The sequence below is a fragment of the Macaca mulatta genome, chromosome 11 (assembly GCF_049350105.2).
Source record: "Macaca mulatta isolate MMU2019108-1 chromosome 11, T2T-MMU8v2.0, whole genome shotgun sequence".
NCBI classification, from domain to species: Eukaryota; Metazoa; Chordata; class Mammalia; order Primates; family Cercopithecidae; genus Macaca; species Macaca mulatta.
This window is the reverse complement of record NC_133416.1, coordinates 7745045-7762456: the sequence shown is the minus strand read 5'-3', so window position 1 is coordinate 7762456 and position 17412 is coordinate 7745045. Positions and strand designations below refer to the sequence as shown.

The following is a 17412-nucleotide window of genomic DNA, read 5'->3' as shown; positions in this document are numbered from 1 at the left end:
GTCCAATTCTTTGTTTGTGGCACCAACAAATGATGGTTGTGGGACTTCACAACATCAGTTGGTAACAAACTAAACTTGCACACCCCTAACTGGATGCTCGGAGATACACACCACGAAATGCTATGCCCAGGCCAGGAGGGGGTTCTTTGCTGGGATGAGTGAAGAGGGGATCAGAAAAGGATGCACGGAGAAGGTGACAAATTGGTGGGGAGACCATGGAGCCAGGCCAGGACGTGGAAATGCTTGAAGGCTGTGCTGAGATGCTGGGACTGGATCCTGGGCACTAGAGAGCCAGCAGAGGATTTTCTATAGAGAAGAAGGTGATTAGATTTGCCACGTGGACCCCTGAAGCTGCTGAGTGAAAGAACTGGAGGAGGTGAGGCACCAAAGGCAGGACTGCAACCATCCTGGTGAACAAAGGGCCTGAGCCAAGTGGCTGTGGGAATGTGTGGGACAGTTCTAAGGTGACATTCCCAAGGATTGGGGCCTGATATAGTGTGAGAGGTGTGGGGAAAAGAAAGAGAGATCAGATTGTTACTGTGTCTGTGTAGAAAAAGAAAGACATTGACCGGCTGCGGTGGCTCACGCCTGTAATCCCAGCATTTTGGGAGGCCGAGGCAGGCGGATCACCTGAGGTTAGGAGTTCATGACAGCCTGACCAACATGGAGAAACCCCGACTCTACTAAAAATACAGAATTAGCCAGGCGCGGTGGCACACGCCTGTAATCCCAGCTACCAGGGAGGCTGAGGCGGGAGAATTGCTTGAACCCGGGAGGCAGAGGTTACCGTGAGCTGAGATTGTGTCATTGCAGTCCAGTCTGGGCAACAAGAGCAAAACTCCGTCTCGGGGGAAAAAAAAAAAAAAAAAAAGAAGACATAAGAAACTCCGTTTTGATCTGTACTAAGAAAAATTGTTCTGCTTTGAGATGCTATTAATCTGCAACTTTTGTCCCAAACCTGTGCTCACAAAAACATGTGCTATATTGAATCAAGGTTTAATGGATCTAGGGCTGTGCAAGATGTGCTTTAAAAAAGTTCTTGCAGGCCGGGCACGGTGGCTCACACCTGTAAACCCAGCACTTTGGGAGGCCGAGGCAGGCAGATCACGAGGTCAGGAAATCGAGACCATCCTGGCTAACACGGTGAAACCCCATCTCTACTAAAAATACAAAAAAAATTAGCCGGGCATGGTGGCGGGCGCCTGTAGTCCCAGCTACTCGGGAGGCTGAGGCAGGAGAATGGCGTGAACTCGGGAGGCGGAGCTTGCAGCGAGCTGAGAGCACGCCACTGCACTCCAGCCTGGGTGACAGCGAGACTCCATCTCAAAAAAAAAAAAAAAGTTCTTGCAGGCAGTATGCTTGGTGAAAGTCATCGCCATTCTCCATTCTCTATTAACCAGAGACACAATGCACTGTGGAAAGCTGCAGGAACCCCTGCCCGAGAAAGCTTGGGTATTGTCCAGGATTTCCCCCCTGAGACAGCCTGAGATATGGCCCCACGGGAAGGGAAAGACCTTACAGCCCCGCAGCCCCACAGCTGTAAAGAGTCTGCGCTGAGGAGGATTAGTGAAAGAGGAAGGCCTCTATGCGGTTGAGATAAGAGGAAGGTATCTGTGTCCTGCGCGTCCCTGGGAATGGAATGACTCGGTGTAAAACCGATCATACATTCCATTTTGAGAGAGGAGAAAACTGCCTTATGGCTGGAGGCGATACATCATGGCAGCAACACTACTCTGTTACTCTTTACTGCACTGAGATGTTTGTGTGAAGTTAAACATAAATCTAGCCTATATGCACATCCAGGCACAGCACCTTTCCTTAAACTTATTTATGACACAGAGTCTTTGCCCACATGTTTTTCTGCTGACCCTCTCCTCACCTTCACCCTAGAGCCCCACCACATTCCCCTTGCCGACATAGTAAAGATAGTGATCAATAAATACTGAGGGAACTCAGAGACCAGCACCAGTGCAGGTCCTCACTTGCTGAGTGCTGGTCCCCTGGGCCCCATTTTCTTCCTCTATACTTTGTCTCTGTGTCTTATTTCTTTTCTCAGTCTCTCAGTCTCCACCTTGCAAGAAATACCCACAGGTGTGGAGGGCAGGCCCCTTTCAGAGAGGTCAGGGGAGAAAGAGCAGAGGGCCATTTATCTGTCCAATATCAGACCAACCCTACAAGGCCTCTGAGTGGGCCAAGCAGAAGGCGTTGGTCCAGGGTTTGGATGAAGAAGAGATTCCTGTGTGTTTGGCAGACAAGTGAGACTGGGGGTGGAGGGGGCAGGGCACAGAGGCTCTGAATGGACCCTGGGGAATGGACAGCTGTAGGTTAGAGGAGCGATTCCCAAAGTCCTGGATCAGCAGCAGCGGCAACATGACCTGGGAACTTGTTAGAAATGTAAATCCTCGGCTCTACCCTAGACTTGCTGAATCAGAAACTAGGGGTGGGTCTGGTCATCTGGGTTTTCATAAATCTCCAGGTGACTGATCACGCTCAAGTTTGAAAACCGTAAGTTAGATGGAAAGGGAAGGGGAGAGGCATCCCCATTCTGAGGTGTGCGAAGGTGGTAGGGATGTGCGAGGAGGCTTTGGGGGAAAGAGAGGGCTCAGGGAGGAGATGGTGGAAGAAGGTATGGGAAAAGCATTTGGGGCTTGACTGTAAATCTTTTTATTTTTAGTTTAGATCCACTCTGTCACCCAGGCCAGAGCACAGTGGTGCAATCATAGGTCATTGCAGCCTGGAACTCCTGGGCTCAAGTGATCCTTTCATGACAACACCCAGCTAATTTTTGCAGGTCATGATTGCAAATATTGACAGGCAGGTCGAAGAGCTGGAGCTTTGTCCTGGAGGTGATGGGACCCACTGCTGATTTTTGAGCAGAGATGTGACATGGTCTATGTAGAGCTTTCGGAAGCTTGATGTGGTAACTGGGGACCAGATGACATGGGATTGGAGCAGTGATTATAGAAAGGGCTCCGAGATAGCACCTCAAAGGAGGGTTGGAGCAGGGCTCAAGTGTCTTTGAATCCAGGCCCAGGATATAAAGCGAGCTCAGAGAGGTGACTGCCTGGGGAAGGGGTCAGCCTGCACCTGGCCCCTGCTGGTGAGACAGGATCCTGCCTCCAGACTTACTCTGTCTTCCAAGCTTGGTCCTTCTTTCCCCCAGTGGCACCTTTGTCATTGAAGTTTGGTGACGATCTGCCTACTCTGAAGTCCCACAGCACCCCGTTGACATGCTCCTGGGTGCGTTCCACCTTCTACCTTGTGTGTAGTGATTTGGTTTCTCAACTCTCCTCCACCAGCTTGAGCCCCTTGAGGACAGAGATGACAGTCTAGCCAGCTGTGTGGCCACCACAAGCCTGGCAGCAGCTGAGACAGACAGAGGACTTGGGATGACTTTCGGTAACTTAAGCCAAATTGAATTGTATGGAGGAGGAAAAGTCACTGATTTCTTCTTTCTGTACTCACCATATTAATTCTGTTTCTAAAATGGGTCACTGAAGTGTGTGCACACACCCAGCTCTGGCATAGATGAAGCCAAGTCATCCCAATCCATGCTGTTCATCCCCCCGGGGCCCTGCCAGCCACTCTCCACCCTGTCTGTGGCTCTCCACCAAAGGCCTGACAGCCACACATGGCTCATAGACTCTCTTGCCCTCCAGCACCAACTGGGGCTGGCCAGTGGGAAGTGCCTGTCAGAGATGAGATGGAAGGGTGGGGGAAAGAGGCTGGGATATTTTCCATACTCTATCCCTGTCCTGGACATATTTTCTGTCAATAGCTGTGTGTTCATCCTCACCTGCAGCCCTGCCCCTCCACAACTTCTGTGGGGTGGCCGCTTATCCAGAGCGCAAGCACTCTCTGGGTTCCAGAAATACCATTTTCACTTCCTCAGGACTCTTCTTGCTGTTAACTGTGTCTGTGCTTCAAGAAGTTGGTTGATTCCCTTAACCTCTATGAATAACCCCCTTTTTACAGTCTCTTGAACCATGGGAGGTGGACTGTGTTTCCTGCTGGGCACTAAGACACAATCCATGGAGAGGAATGGAGCACTCAGAAGGTATGGGGAATCGGTCCTCCTACTGGGGTTTAGCAGAAGAAAAGAAAGTGACTCCATCTTTGTCAGCTGCCTCCTGTGACTCAATCTGTCTGGGAGAGGAGGTAGCCAGGGCTTAATATGTGGTAGGTGCTTGAGATAGACAGGTAGGTAGGTAGATAGATAGATAGATAGATAGATAGATAGATAGATAGATCAAATAGATTAGGTATATTAGATAGATTAGATGATAGATTGATAGATTAGATACATAGATTAGATAAACACACAGACAGATTAAATAGATGATTAATAAGATAGATAAAACAGATTAGGATGGATGGATAGATGATAGATAGATAGATAGATAGATAGATAGATAGACAGATAGATAGATAGATAAATGATAAAGACAGACGTAGAGGGCCGGACACGGTGGCTCACAGCTGTAATCCCAGCACTTTGGGAGGCTTAGGCGGGTAGATCACCTGAGGTCAGGAGTTCGATACAAGCCTGACCAACATGGTGAAAACTTTCTCTACTAAAAAAATACAAAATTAGTCGGGCATGGTGGCATGGGCCTATAATCCCAGCTACTCCAAAGGTTGAGGCAGGAGAATCACTTAGAATCCAGGAGGCAGAGGTTCAGCAGTGAGCTGAGATTGCGCCACTGCACTCCAGCCTGGGCGACAGAGCAAGACTCTGTCTCAAAAACAAACAAACGAACAAACAAAAAAGCCATATAGACAGATAGATTAGATAAATAGATGATAGATAAGATAAATAGATGGATTAGATTAGACAGTCAGACAGATAAGATAGATACATAAGGCTGGATGCAGTGGCTCACACCTGTAATCCCAGCACTTTGGGAGGCCAAGGTGGGTGGATCACCTGAGGTCGGGAGACCAGCCTGGCCAACATGGTGAAACTCCATCTCTACTAAAAGTACAAAAATTAGCTGGACATGGTGACGCACGTCTGTAATCTCAGCTACTTGGGAGGCTGAGGCAAGAGAATCACTTGAACCCGGGAGGCGGAGGTTGCAGTGAGCCGAAATCCTGCCACTGCACTCCAGCCTGGGCAACAGAGTGAGACTCCGTCTCAAAAAAAAAAAAAGATAGATATATAAGATAGATCAATAGCTAGGATAGATATATAAAGCTATCTGTCTATCATAGATGGATATAGATAGACAGATATAGATAGATAGATTAGATAGATAGATAGATAGATTAGATAGATAGATAGATAGAAGCCGGGTGCCGGGCGCGGTGGCTCATGCCTATAATCCCAGCACCTTGGGAGGCCGAGGCGGGCAGATCACTTGAGGCCAGGAGTTCGAGACCAGCCTGTCCAACATCGTGAAACCCCCGTATCTACTAAAAATACAAAAAAAATAGCTGGGGATGGTGGCGGGCGCCTGTAATCTCAGCTACTCAGGAGAATCACTTGAACCCAGGAGGTGGAGGTTGCAGTGAGCCAAGATCACGCCATGCACTCCAACCTGGGTGACAGAGTAAGACTCTGTCTCAAAAAAAAAACAAAGAGATAGATAAATAGATAACAATTTTGTTTAAACCAGGGAAGTAGGAAGAAAAGAGGTCAGGAAGGAGGTTCTGAGAAACGAGGAAGGGAGACTAGCCACCAGCCATGGTGAAGTGTCTACAGGTTAGCATGCAGCACAGGAAGCATCTAGGGGAAGGCTGCAGTGAGAAGAGTAGAATAGGAGTAGCCTCATACCAAAGAGTGGTTCCCACTGTCCCCCATCCCAGACTGACTGTGTCCTTGGTGAGCAGGGAGTGAAAGAGGGGAAGTCTCCATATAGGATATCCCTTCTCTGGGGTCCAAATCCAGCTTACCCTGATAAGATGCCTGGGGAAGACTAGAGGCATTCTTGACCCTTCCCCACATGGTGGCTGTTTTGACTCGCCCTGCTCCATGGTCCTGAGGTCTGTGCAGACAGCCACCTCCCTGCCTCCAGCTCCCTGTTCCGCCTCATCTCACCCCAAGGCTCTGCTAAGTGGAGGAGGCTGTGGGTTTCCAGCATGCTTGCTTTGGTGCTTTGGGCTTCCGCTGCCACCACAGAGATCTGGCCTTTGATTCCCATACTCAGCGTCCCCAGAGGTGTCTTACCCTAGTACAGCAGCATCCTGTAGACCAGCACTCCGAGAGAGGTTGGGAGGGCTCTCTGGTCCCTCAAGCCCTAGCACGTCTCTCTCTTTCTCTCTCTCTCTCTCTCTCTCTGCTTGCTTCTCAGCTCACATCTGTGCATTTCTGTATCTGTGCTTCCCAGCCCCCAGCTTATGCCCCCAGCCTGCAGCTCCCTGTGTCTGTGTCTGTCTTCCTCTGTGCCTCATATGCCAGGAGGTCATGCTGGCTCTCCCGGGCTCCCCTGGAATGCCCCTTGCCTCTCCTCCTTTATAATCTTCCCCTCTCCAGCTGCCACTAAGCTCTAGCTGCTTCCGGTCTGTACACGGGCCTCCTGGCCTTTGGCAGCAATATAGACCCTGGACAAGCTTTGATCTGTGGGGAGGCTGCCGAGCACGCCTGCAGCCCAGGGTGGATGTGAGGGAGCCGGCTGCAGGGTGGGAGGGACACCGTGGACAAAGGGAAATGGACAGATTTCCCCAGAATGCACAGAGGCCTCAAGGGAGGAGGGGAGGGAAAGATGTGGGAGGGAGAGACCTGGAGCAGCTTGTTAAAGCAACAGCTACGCACACACAATCCACAATCACACACAAAGCGCAGGGTAGTACAAAAAAAGAGGAAAAGAAGAAATTCTGAGAAGCAAGACAGATGCACAGAGCATAGATCCAAAGTGAGGCAAAGAGAGACTGAGAAAGAGATGAGACCAAAATGGCAACACACACCACGCACTCTCTCAGAGCCTTGAGGTTCCTGCCGCCCTCACCCCTGGCCCCCAGGGATGGGATGAGGAGCGAGGCTTGGGAGGGTAAGAGGGCCCAGCTCCACCACAGCGAGAGTCTGTGGTCCCACAGGCACTTTTATCTTCTCTCCATAACCCCCAAGCAGCCCACTCAAGCCCAGCCGCGGGATGTGCCCCACCGCGTTCACCCTCTCTACTGCTGACTGGCTTCCTATAAACTTCCTAGAGACTGTGACCCCTCTAAGGAACTCTTGTGGTTGGTGGCTGCAACCTCCGCCATCCTCTTCTTCGCCTCAGACACCCACATCGGGGGAACCGTGCCCACCCTCCTCCCCTCATCCCCTCAAAGATACAGAACAGAGCTCAAACTCAGCGCTTTGCAAACCCAGACCCCTGCCCGTCTGCCTCTGATTCCCCACCTTCATCAAAGTTATTTTGAGACAGGGCCTCACTCTCGCCCAGGCTGGAGTGCAGTAGCACAGTCAGGCCTCACTGTGGCCTCCATCTCCCAGGCCCAAGCAATGCTCCCACCTTAGCCTCCCAAGTAGCTGGAACCACAGGCACACACTACCATGCCCAGCTAACTTTTGTGGGTTTTGTAGAGATGGGGGTTTCACCATGTTGCCCAGGCTCGTCTCAAACTCCCAGACTCAAGCCATCCTCCTGCCTCGGCCTCTCAAAGGGCTGGGATTACAGGTGTGGGCCACCATGCCCGGCCCATCACAGTTATTTCATTCAACAAACATTTATTGAGTGTCTACAGTGTGCAAGACTGGCCCACTGAGGTGGCTTACATCTGTAATGCCAGCACTTTGGGAGGCCAAGGTGGGCAGATCATTTGAGGCCAGGAGTTTGAGACCAGCTTGTCCAACATAGTGAAACCTGGTCTCTACTAAAAATACAAAAAGTAGCCAGGCGTGGTGTTGGGCGCCTGTAATCCCAGCTACTCGACAGGCTGAGGCAGGAGAATCGCTTGAACCCAGGAGGTGGAGGCTGTAGTGAGTGGAGATCGCATCACTGCCCTCCAGCCTGCGCAAGACAGCGAGACTCCGTCTCAAAAATAATAATAGAAAGTAAAACGTGCAAAACAGTTGGTCTAACCAATTCCCCTCAGCGCCACCCCGCCATTACAGCCAGGGTCAGGGCCTAGGGCTGCCCTCAAGGTTCTGCCTAGCACCAATGGTGGGAGGAGTTTTTATCTAGATATAGACCTCTCCCATATAAGTGCTCCCACATTGAAAGAGGGAAATCATCTCCCGAGTGTCTCTAACGCTGTCCTCAGGGGCTCCTTCGTCTGACTTTGAGGGCGGCGGCCATTTTGTATCAGCCTACAGCATCTGATACAACATAAGGAATTATTTGTCAAAATGTGAAGTAGCAGTGACCTCCCCCATCAGGCCCTACTCTTAGCCTTGCCCAGATAAAAATGTCCCCCACAAGAGCAGGGCATTCAGGAAGCACTATCCCACTCAGAGTGAAATCTTTGAATTATCAAGAATGGGGCCTTTCCATGTTGAGAGATCAGAACCTACCCCAGGAAACCTCTCTCCCAGAAGAAGCCTATGTGGGAAAAGCAGAGGACACCAGGGATAGCATGACTTCAAGGCCATCAGGTCTCAGGGGCTGGAAAGGCCTGAGGGCGGAGAGGCTGAGATGGTACAGGGCTTCCCGTCAGGAGGGATAGTGAGTCCTCACTCTCCCTCACACCCGGCCAGGCCCAGGAGGAGCTGCACCTCCTTCTGCAACTCTCCCGGCCTCATGAAACCCATACCACCAATTCTCTTCGAATCCATTTCTCAAATGACGTATTTAGCTAAGGATATGTATCTGCAACTTTTAGGGCATTTCATACGCAAAAGCTCAGTCTCAGCACTTTCTGAGAATGTTAACTTCCCTATTTCACGAATCATTTCCTATTTCATAAATCATTTAAAAAGTAGAAGTGCGTTTAGACATTGTTCAAAAATCTTAAAAGAGCAAAAAGGTAGACAAAAATTTAAAAATACACACATAAACACAAAAGGTAGTTAAAAGAGACTATTACATAGATCATGTGACTTATGAAATGCTGCAAGTATGATATTTGGTGTCAATTTTTGGAGGTTGTGTATTAGGAAAATTGATTTTGCAAGAATTTTCTCTAGACTAGATTCCACTTCTTTTGCTCTTTTTCTTGCTTTTATCGTTTTTCCTCATCATTTCTTTTTTATAGGTCTCCTCTCACCTTATATTTATTTTTCTAATTTTTTCCCTCCCCTCCTTCACTCTTTTTCTCTCCTCTTCCCCTCTTCCAGTCTTCTCTCCTCCACTGCCCACAACTAGTTGCCTTCCATGCCTTTCCCAGCCTGGGATAGTCTCCAGTCCTCACTCCCTCTCTGATCTTGCCCTTTAGGTCAATACTCCTCTGAGGAGCACCCACCGCTCTGAACACTGAGCTGTGCACGCTGGGGCTGCAGAGAGGAGTCTGGCACAGTCCCTGACCTCTGGAAGCTCACAGTTCCAGTGGGAGATCACTGCCCATGACCGGTTCCAAGAGAAATGCAAGAGAAAGTGGCCAGAGCTGTGGGCAGACAACTGGGCAGAGCATATTCCTGTGCATCTGCCCCACGTTCTCCTCCCTCTCAGCTCCGGGGAAAGAAGCCGAGTCTGACCGTCTTACCTCTGGGCTTGCGTCTTTCTTGCCCGCTGCTTCTCAAACAAGTGTATCTGTATGAGGACTTGGAGCTTTGCAACCAGGAGCCCAGTGGGGAGGGTGCTTTGTTCCTTCTGCAGAGTCGTGCTTAAATGAAGAGAGACAGGAAGCCCGATGGCGAGGCTCCTCCACACCCTAGGCCTGGGCCGGCCCCCAACGTCACCATCTGGGGCTGGGGTCCCCACCCCCCTGGCTCTCAGGGAACATGTCAAAGTGAAAATGCCAAAGTCAAGGGAAAAAGTTAACCAGAATCAGGCAGGAGCCAAAGTGTCACTGCCACTGTTAAGCGGCAAGAAAAAGATGGCAAGAAAGATTCCATCAGTGATACTGCCATGTCTGACCAGACTGTGGGGAAAGAAGAAGTGGGAGGCAGTTGGCAGCATATGGTGACAGCAGTGGCAAGCCCACAAATAGCTCCTTGCTCCGGGGCCCTGAGGGCCTGTGTCCAGTGGGTGCCTCCAGGGGTATCTGTGGAGGCTTTATAGATGGCCCAGTGTGGAAGAGAGGGCGTGGGCTGAGCAAAGAATATCTGAGACACCAGGAGTGACTGTTAACCAGGCTCTGTTCCTCTAGGCATCTCTGGCCAGGCCTCAGGTGCTTTCCTCTAGCCCATATCTCCCATGAGCTCCCAATGTGAGTATCCGTCTGCCCATTGGACATCTCCAATGGGAAGCTCACCAGACATAGCAAACTCAACACATCCCCAACTAAGCATACCACCTGCGTACTACCACCCTCCAAACCTGCTTCTCCAGGCTTCTCACTCAGTGAGGGGCTCACCATCCACCAACTTGCCCAAGCAAAATAAATTGGGTGTGATCTTTGACACCTCCTTCACCCAACTTCTCCCATGTATTCATTTTCCAATTCCCGTGGATGTTACCTTCTAAATGGCTCCAAAATCTACCCAGGTCACTCTGCACTACCACTACTGCCACCATTCCAACCCAAGATGCCAATATCGTCCCTTGCCTGGACGACAGCTCCTGCCTCCTCACTGGTTGCCATTCTTATACCACAGCCCAAATGATCATTTAAAGATGCACATGTGAGTGTGCGTTTTCCAGTCTGAAAAAAATGGGGCTGGGCATGGTGGCTCATGCCTATAATCCCAGCATTTTGGGAGGCCAAGGTGGGAGGATCTCTTGAGCCCGGGAAGTTGAGGCTGCAGTGAACCGTGATTGCGCCACTGCACTCCAGCTTGAGTGACAGAGAGAACCTGTCTCGAAAAGAAGAAAAGAAAAGAAAAGAAAACAAGTGGCTAGTTCAGCTTGTGACTGCAGCAATTAACGCAAGTACCCCTATTTGACAGCATTGTACTTCATCCGTAGCATATAGTACTGTGTGCTGCTTCTCATTTCATGACACACGGTACTCAAGGGTTGAGATTTAATAAAATTAGTATTTACTGCTTCATTAAGGGCTTTTTTTTTTTTTTTTTTTTTTTTTGAGAGGGAGTCTCACTCTGTTGCTCAGGCCGGAGTGCAGTGGCATGATCTTGGCTCACTGCAACCTCTGTCTCCCAGGTTCGAGCAATTCTCCTGTCTTGGCCTCCTAAGTAGCTGGGGCTACAGGCACACGCCACCACACCCAGCTAATTTTTGTATTTTTAGTAAAGACAGGGTTTCACCATGTTGCCCAGGATGGTCTCGATCTCTTTTTTTTTTTTTTTTGAGACGGAGTCTTGCTTTGTCACCCAGGCTGAAGTGCAGTGGCATGATCTCAGCTCACTACAACCTCCGCCTCCTGGATTCAAGTCATTCTCCCACCTCGGCCTCCCGAGTAACTGGGATTACAGGCACCTGCCAATGTGCCTGGCTAATTTTTGTATTTTTGTAGAGACAGGGTTTCACTATGTTGGCCAGACTGGTCTTGAATTCCTGACCTCAGGTAATCTGCCCACCTCAGCCTCCCAAAATGCTGGGATTACAGGCGTGAGCCACTGTGCCCAGCCTCATTAAGGGCATTCTTAAGTAAAACTGGCATTAATTTTTTTTTTCTTTTTTTACTGTAAGTACCTGGCAGTGAAGAATGCAATGACTATCATATGGTTTGGCGCCACTGCCTTCATTTATGCTAAGGCAGCAGTTTTATCCAGATTGCTTTTGCAACATTATTGCAATGTCAACATAGTGACAAAGGAAAATAACATCGTGCATTTTTTTATGAAAATAGCTTGACCTTGAAGATTCCCTGAAAGGGTCTCAGGGACTCCCAAAGGTCTGCAGGCCACACTTAACTCTGAGAACCACTGATCTAGGTAATTTTTATTCATTCTTGAGATCTCAGCTATTGCGTTAGCTGTCCCCAAAGTCTATTTTCTCCTTCTTCTTGGTAATAGAACCCTCAATTTTTAGCTGAGCTCTTAGCTACCCAGATTTAAAATATACTTCCCAGACTCCCTCACAGCTGGATGTGTCCAAGTGACTCAATTTTGGTTAATGGATGATAGTGAAAGTATCAGGTGCAACCTCAGAGTTGCTCCTCAAAGTGGGGAAAATGTATCCTCCTCAGGCCTTCTTCCTTCAGACTGAAAAGCAAACACCCTCCCTATTGTTCACAGCCAGTCTGCTTTTCTCATTTACATTACCTGGCAGGCTCTCATAGGCATTGACTTTTGAGTCGATGCCTATGTTTTGAGCCCTGCTCCATTCATTCGTGTGTGTAGTTAAGCGTGTACCAGCCCAAGGCACTCTGCTAGGTGCTGGGGATGTGATGCTGAATAAGACAGATATGGTCACCACTCCAGCTTATGACATAGACACTAAACAATGAACAACTTCATGACAATTCGACAAGTGCTACAAAGGAAAAAGCACAAGGTGCTGGGAGATCTTATCATGAAAGAACCTTCTTTCAACTGGGAGAATTGTCTATCGGTAAGCATTGGGTTCTGCTACAAGCAAAAGAAAACCCAAAATAATAGAGGCTTCAACAAGATTGAAGTTATTTTTCACATCTAGGAAGTGTGGAGGTGGGTGGTGCAGAGGTGAGGGAGCAGCACGCCGTCCTCCAGGGCCAGGATTGGGGCTGTTTATATTTTGTTGCTCTATCATCCTCCTGCACAGAACTTCCTCCCCAGAGTCACAGAGGCTACTCAGGTTCCTCAGTTGAAATCAGTTTTCCTTGTGATAAGATCTCCCACTCCCCTGTGCTTCTCCCTGATTTTCCAGTTGCGATGAAGTCATTCGCTGCTTAGTGTCTAGCTCGTAGGCCAGAGTGGTGACCGTGTCTGTCTTAGTTAGCACTACACTCCCAGCACCCTCACAGATGCCTTGACCCTGGAAGACCCTTAATACTTGTTTAATATTTTCCTGATATATTATATTTTATTGATATTAAATTTATTGTGGTAAAATACATGCAACATAAAATTTTCCATTTTAAGCTTTTTTTTTTTTTTCTGAGACAGAGTCTCATTCCATCACCCAGGCTGTACTGCAATGGCGCGATCTCGGCTCACTGCAACCTCTGCCTCCTGGGTTCAAGCGATTCTCCTGCCTCAGCCTCCCGAGTAGCTGGGACTACAGGTGCCCGCCACCACACCCGGCTAATTTTTGTGTTCTTAGTAGAGACGGGGTTTCACCATGTTGGGCAGGCTGGTCTCAAACTCCTGACCTCAAGTGATCTTCCTGCCTTGGCCTCCCAAAGTGCTGGGATTACAGATGTGAGCCACCGTGCCTGGCCATTTTAAGCATTTTGGTTTTTTTTTTTTTTTTTTTTTTTTTTGAGACTGAGTCTGGCTCTGTCGCCCAGGCTGGAGTGCAGTGGCCGGATCTCAGCTCACTGCAAGCTCCGCCTCCCGGGTTTACGCCATTCCTCCCCTCCCTCCCCTCCCCTCCCCTCCCCTCCCCTCCCCTCCCCTTCCCTTCCCTCCTTCCTTTCTTTCTTTCTTTTTTGAAAACAGTCTTGCTCTGTAGCCCAGGCTGGAGTGCAGTGGTGTGATCTCGGCTCATTGCAACCTGTGCCTCCGGGGTTCGAGCGATTCTCCTGCCTCAGCCTCCCGCGTATCTGGGATTACAGGTGTGCAACACCACGCCTGGCTGATTTTTGTATTTTTAGTACAGACAGGGTTTCACCATGTTGGTCAGACTGGTCTCGAACTCCTGACCTCAAGTGATTCGCCCACCTCTGCCTCCCAAAGTGCTGGGATTACAGGCATGAGTCACACTGCGCCTAGCCGAGGAGTTTCAGTTGTCAAAGGTCACAGAGCTAATAACCATAGCTGGTGGACCGGGATTTGAATTCACCCACTTGGACCCCAATCTCTGGGTGGTTCCTCTCATTGCACTGCCTCTCCTCTGCATTAAGAAGGTTCAGGACTGGGCGTAGTGGTTCACACCTGTAATCCCAGCACTTTGGGAGGCCAAGGTGGGCAGATCATGAGGTCAAGAGATCAAGACCATCCTGGCTAACACGGTAAAACCCCGTCTCTACTAAAAATACAAAAACAAAAACGAAAACAAAACAAAACAAAAAAAGAAGGTCCAGGTGGGGCGCGGTGCCAAGTGTCTGTAGTCCCAGCTACTGAGGAGGCTGAAGCGAGAGGATGCCTTGAGCCCAGGAGTTCTGAGCTGTAGGGCACTGCACGGATCAGGTGTCTGCACTAAGTTCAGCTTCAGCATGGTGACCTCCCGGGAGTGGGGAACCACCAGATTGCCTGAGGAGGGGTGAGCCAGCCCAGGTTGGAAACACAGCAGGTCACAATTCCCATGCTAATCAGTAGTGGGATTGTGCCTGTAAATAGCCACTGCACACCAGCCTGGGCAACATAATGAGACCCTACCTCTAAAAAAAAATTAAAAATAAAAAAAGAAGAAGAAGGGCCAGGATGGCAGCTAAGAGAAGTCTTCTCCCATAGCAATGGAGTGGGGTGTGAGGCCCATCGCCTCATCTGGAGCTTCTGAGGCTCAGCAGCACCATGATCCTCACATCTATAGAATGGTTTTCCATGTTCCGAGCACTCTCACGTTCGTTTGCACACGCCAGACCTTTTTGGTAGGTGTTACTGTTACTATCCTCACTTTACAGAAGAAGAAATGGAAGTCAAGCTATCTGCCCCCACCACATGTCTGAAAGCATGGGACAGTGGGAGTTCCAGAGGCTATTTTTGCTGCATATATCCTGTGTCTCTAGGCTGTAGAACAGGAGGAGACCAAGCCAGGGGAAGAAGTGATGGGGAGGAGAGAGAAGCTGGTGTCAGAGGCTACAGACAGAGTGCTGGAGACTAGATGATCTGAGAGACCTAGGGCAGCCAGGGTTGTAGGAAAGTTGAAAGTCCCAGGTGCAACTCTGCGGTGGCCTCCTTACCAGAAGTATGTTTGGCGGCACTGACGCCCTCTGCAAAGGGGGCTGGGGGCAGGGTTTGAGGATGGAAAGCAGGGGAGGGGTCTTTGGGATTATTCTCTGGGAAGCAAAGTCTAGGAGTATCAACACCGTGTCTACCCCATCCACATTTCCCCTGGCTGCAGGACCACTTGTTGCCACTCTCAGAGGGTGGTTCTGGGCCTCCCTCACCCCACAGAAGTTTGAGTAGGCACATTTCAGAGCTCAGGCTGGCCTCAGACAGCTGACACCTGCAGCCCCTTGGAGAAACTGTCAGCCACAGAGTAGAACAGATAGAACCGACCCTACCCCAAACCCACTCCCTTCAAAGGAAGAACCCCACCCTGGGGTGGGCCTGTGCAGGGGATCCTAAGCTCCTTGATCTCCTCCTTTGAAGGAGGGATAGCAGCAGGGGCTCAGGCCTGAACCCTAACATCTCTACCAGGTAGGGGAGGTGGGCAAGGACATTTCTGGGCCTGCAGAGGCTCCTCCTCTGCGCTATGGAGCTGAGAAGACCAGGTCACGGGTAGGGGAACGGCTGGCAAACCCGACTCCAGGGCTGAGTGTGCACAGTACGGCCTCCTACCTCACACACTCGACTTGCCAGGGCCCTAGACCTCACTTGGCTTCCAGAACTTCTCGAGAGTGGACAAGAGAAGACAGCTGGGGATGGAGATGCTCAGAGGGGTCCCTTCTCCTCTCTTGGCCTATCCCTGTTTCAGGCACTGCTCCCCACTCTGACAGCCAGGCTGCAAGATGGCCCCCAGTGACTCCTGTCTCCCTCCGTTCACACCCTTGCATTGCCCCCTCCTGCTTGCACCAGGTTGGTCTCTGTGACCAATAGAATAGGGCAGAAATCATGGTATGTTGTTTTCCAGATCAAAAGACATGGTAGCTTTTGTCTTGTCCACGCTGTCCCTCTGGGGGAAGCCAGTTGCTGTGTCATGTTGTGAGAGGCCCCATAAAGACGCCCAACGCAGGGAGGCGCTAAGGCCTCTGGCCCACAACCTCCCAAGGGAGCTGTCTTGGAGGCAGATCCTCCAGCCCCATCCCAGCCTTCAGATGGCTCCTGGCCTGGCCCACACCTCAGCAGCAACCTCATGAGCGACCCTGTGCCAGAACTACTCAGCAAGACTGCTCCTGAGTTCCTCATTGTGTGAGATAGTGTGTATTGTGATCGTTATTATTATTTTTAGAGACAGGATCTCACCCTGTCACCCACTCTGGAGTGCAATAACACAATCATGGCTCACTACAGCCTGGAAATCCTTCCAGTGATTCCTCTCCCTCAGCCTCCTGAATAACTAGGACCACAGGTGCATGCCACCATGCCCAGCTCATTTTTAAATTCAAAAAGAAAAAAAAATTGTAGACCGGGCACGGTGGCTCACGCGTGTAATCTCAGCACTTTGGGAGGCTGAAGCAGGCGGATCACGAGGTCAGAGATCGAGACCATGCTGGCTAACACAGTGAAACCCCGTCTCTACTAAAAACACAAAAAGTTAGCGAGGCGTGGTGGTGGGCACCTGTAGTCCCAGCTACTACAGAGACTGAGGCAGGAGAATTGCTTGAACCCGGGAGGCGGAGCTTGCAGTGAGCCAAGATTGTGCCACTGCACTCCAGCCTGGGCAACAAAAGCAAAACTCTGTCTCAAAAATAATTAATTGATTATTAATTAAAATACAAAAATTCAAAAATTAGCAGGGTGTGGTGCCATGCGCCTATAGTCCCAGCTACTTGGGAGGCTGAGGCAGGAGAATCACTTGAGCCTGGGAGATGGAGTTTGCAGTGAGCCGAGATCAAGCCACTGCACTCCAACCTGGGCAACAGAGTGAGACTCTGTCTCAAAAAAAAAAAAAAAAAAAAAAGTAGAGGTGTGATCTCACTAAGTTACCCAGGCTGGTCTCATACTCCTGGCCTCAAGCAATCCTCCTGCCTCAGTCTCCCAAAGTGTTGGGATTACCAGTGTGAGGCACCCACCCAGCTTATTATTTTAAATTACTACGTTTTAGGGTAATTTTTTGGTTAAACGCCAATAGGTAACTCACACACACCCCCTTCCTTCTTAACAAGGAGCTGAGCTGATTCCCACCCACCCACTGAAGCTCCCTGAGCTCCTGGCCTCCTGATGCTCCTTCCCCTCCAGGACCACAGCCTGGAGCACCAGTTGACAGATCAACCTGGAGAAGCCAGATGAATTAACCAAGCTCCCTAGGGGCCTTTGGAGGACAGGAAAAAGGCTGGAGGTTATCCTGCCAGACTGATAGTGGGGGGCTGTGGAAAGAGGAGTGGGACCAAGAATGTCACCCTTAGGAGAGACCCCACAGAGAAGCACTCACGGAATGCAGCCCATATGCCCCCTCTTCCTTCCGCCCTTTGCTCTTCTCTAGGGGGTAAAGGAAAAAGGACGCCCTTCATTCTGCTTCTGTCCCCTCCCTGTCCCCTTTATGAAAGAGCATGGGGAAGTCCCCG

The 17412-nt window shown here is 50.1% G+C and overlaps 1 protein-coding gene across 17 annotated transcripts in view; it reads right to left on the bottom strand.

The window, feature by feature from the left end:
• The window catches only part of CD4 (CD4 molecule), a 33270-nt gene extending 23553 nt beyond the window's left edge, over positions 1–9717 (bottom strand). For 10 of the 17 annotated variants that reach the window (XM_077952945.1, XM_077952952.1, XM_015150817.3 and 7 more), the window contains exon 1: positions 9583–9717. The gene's annotated coding sequence lies outside the window, so the exon portion shown is untranslated. 17 annotated transcript variants of the gene reach the window in all.
• Between the last annotated feature and the right edge of the window lie 7695 nt (positions 9718–17412).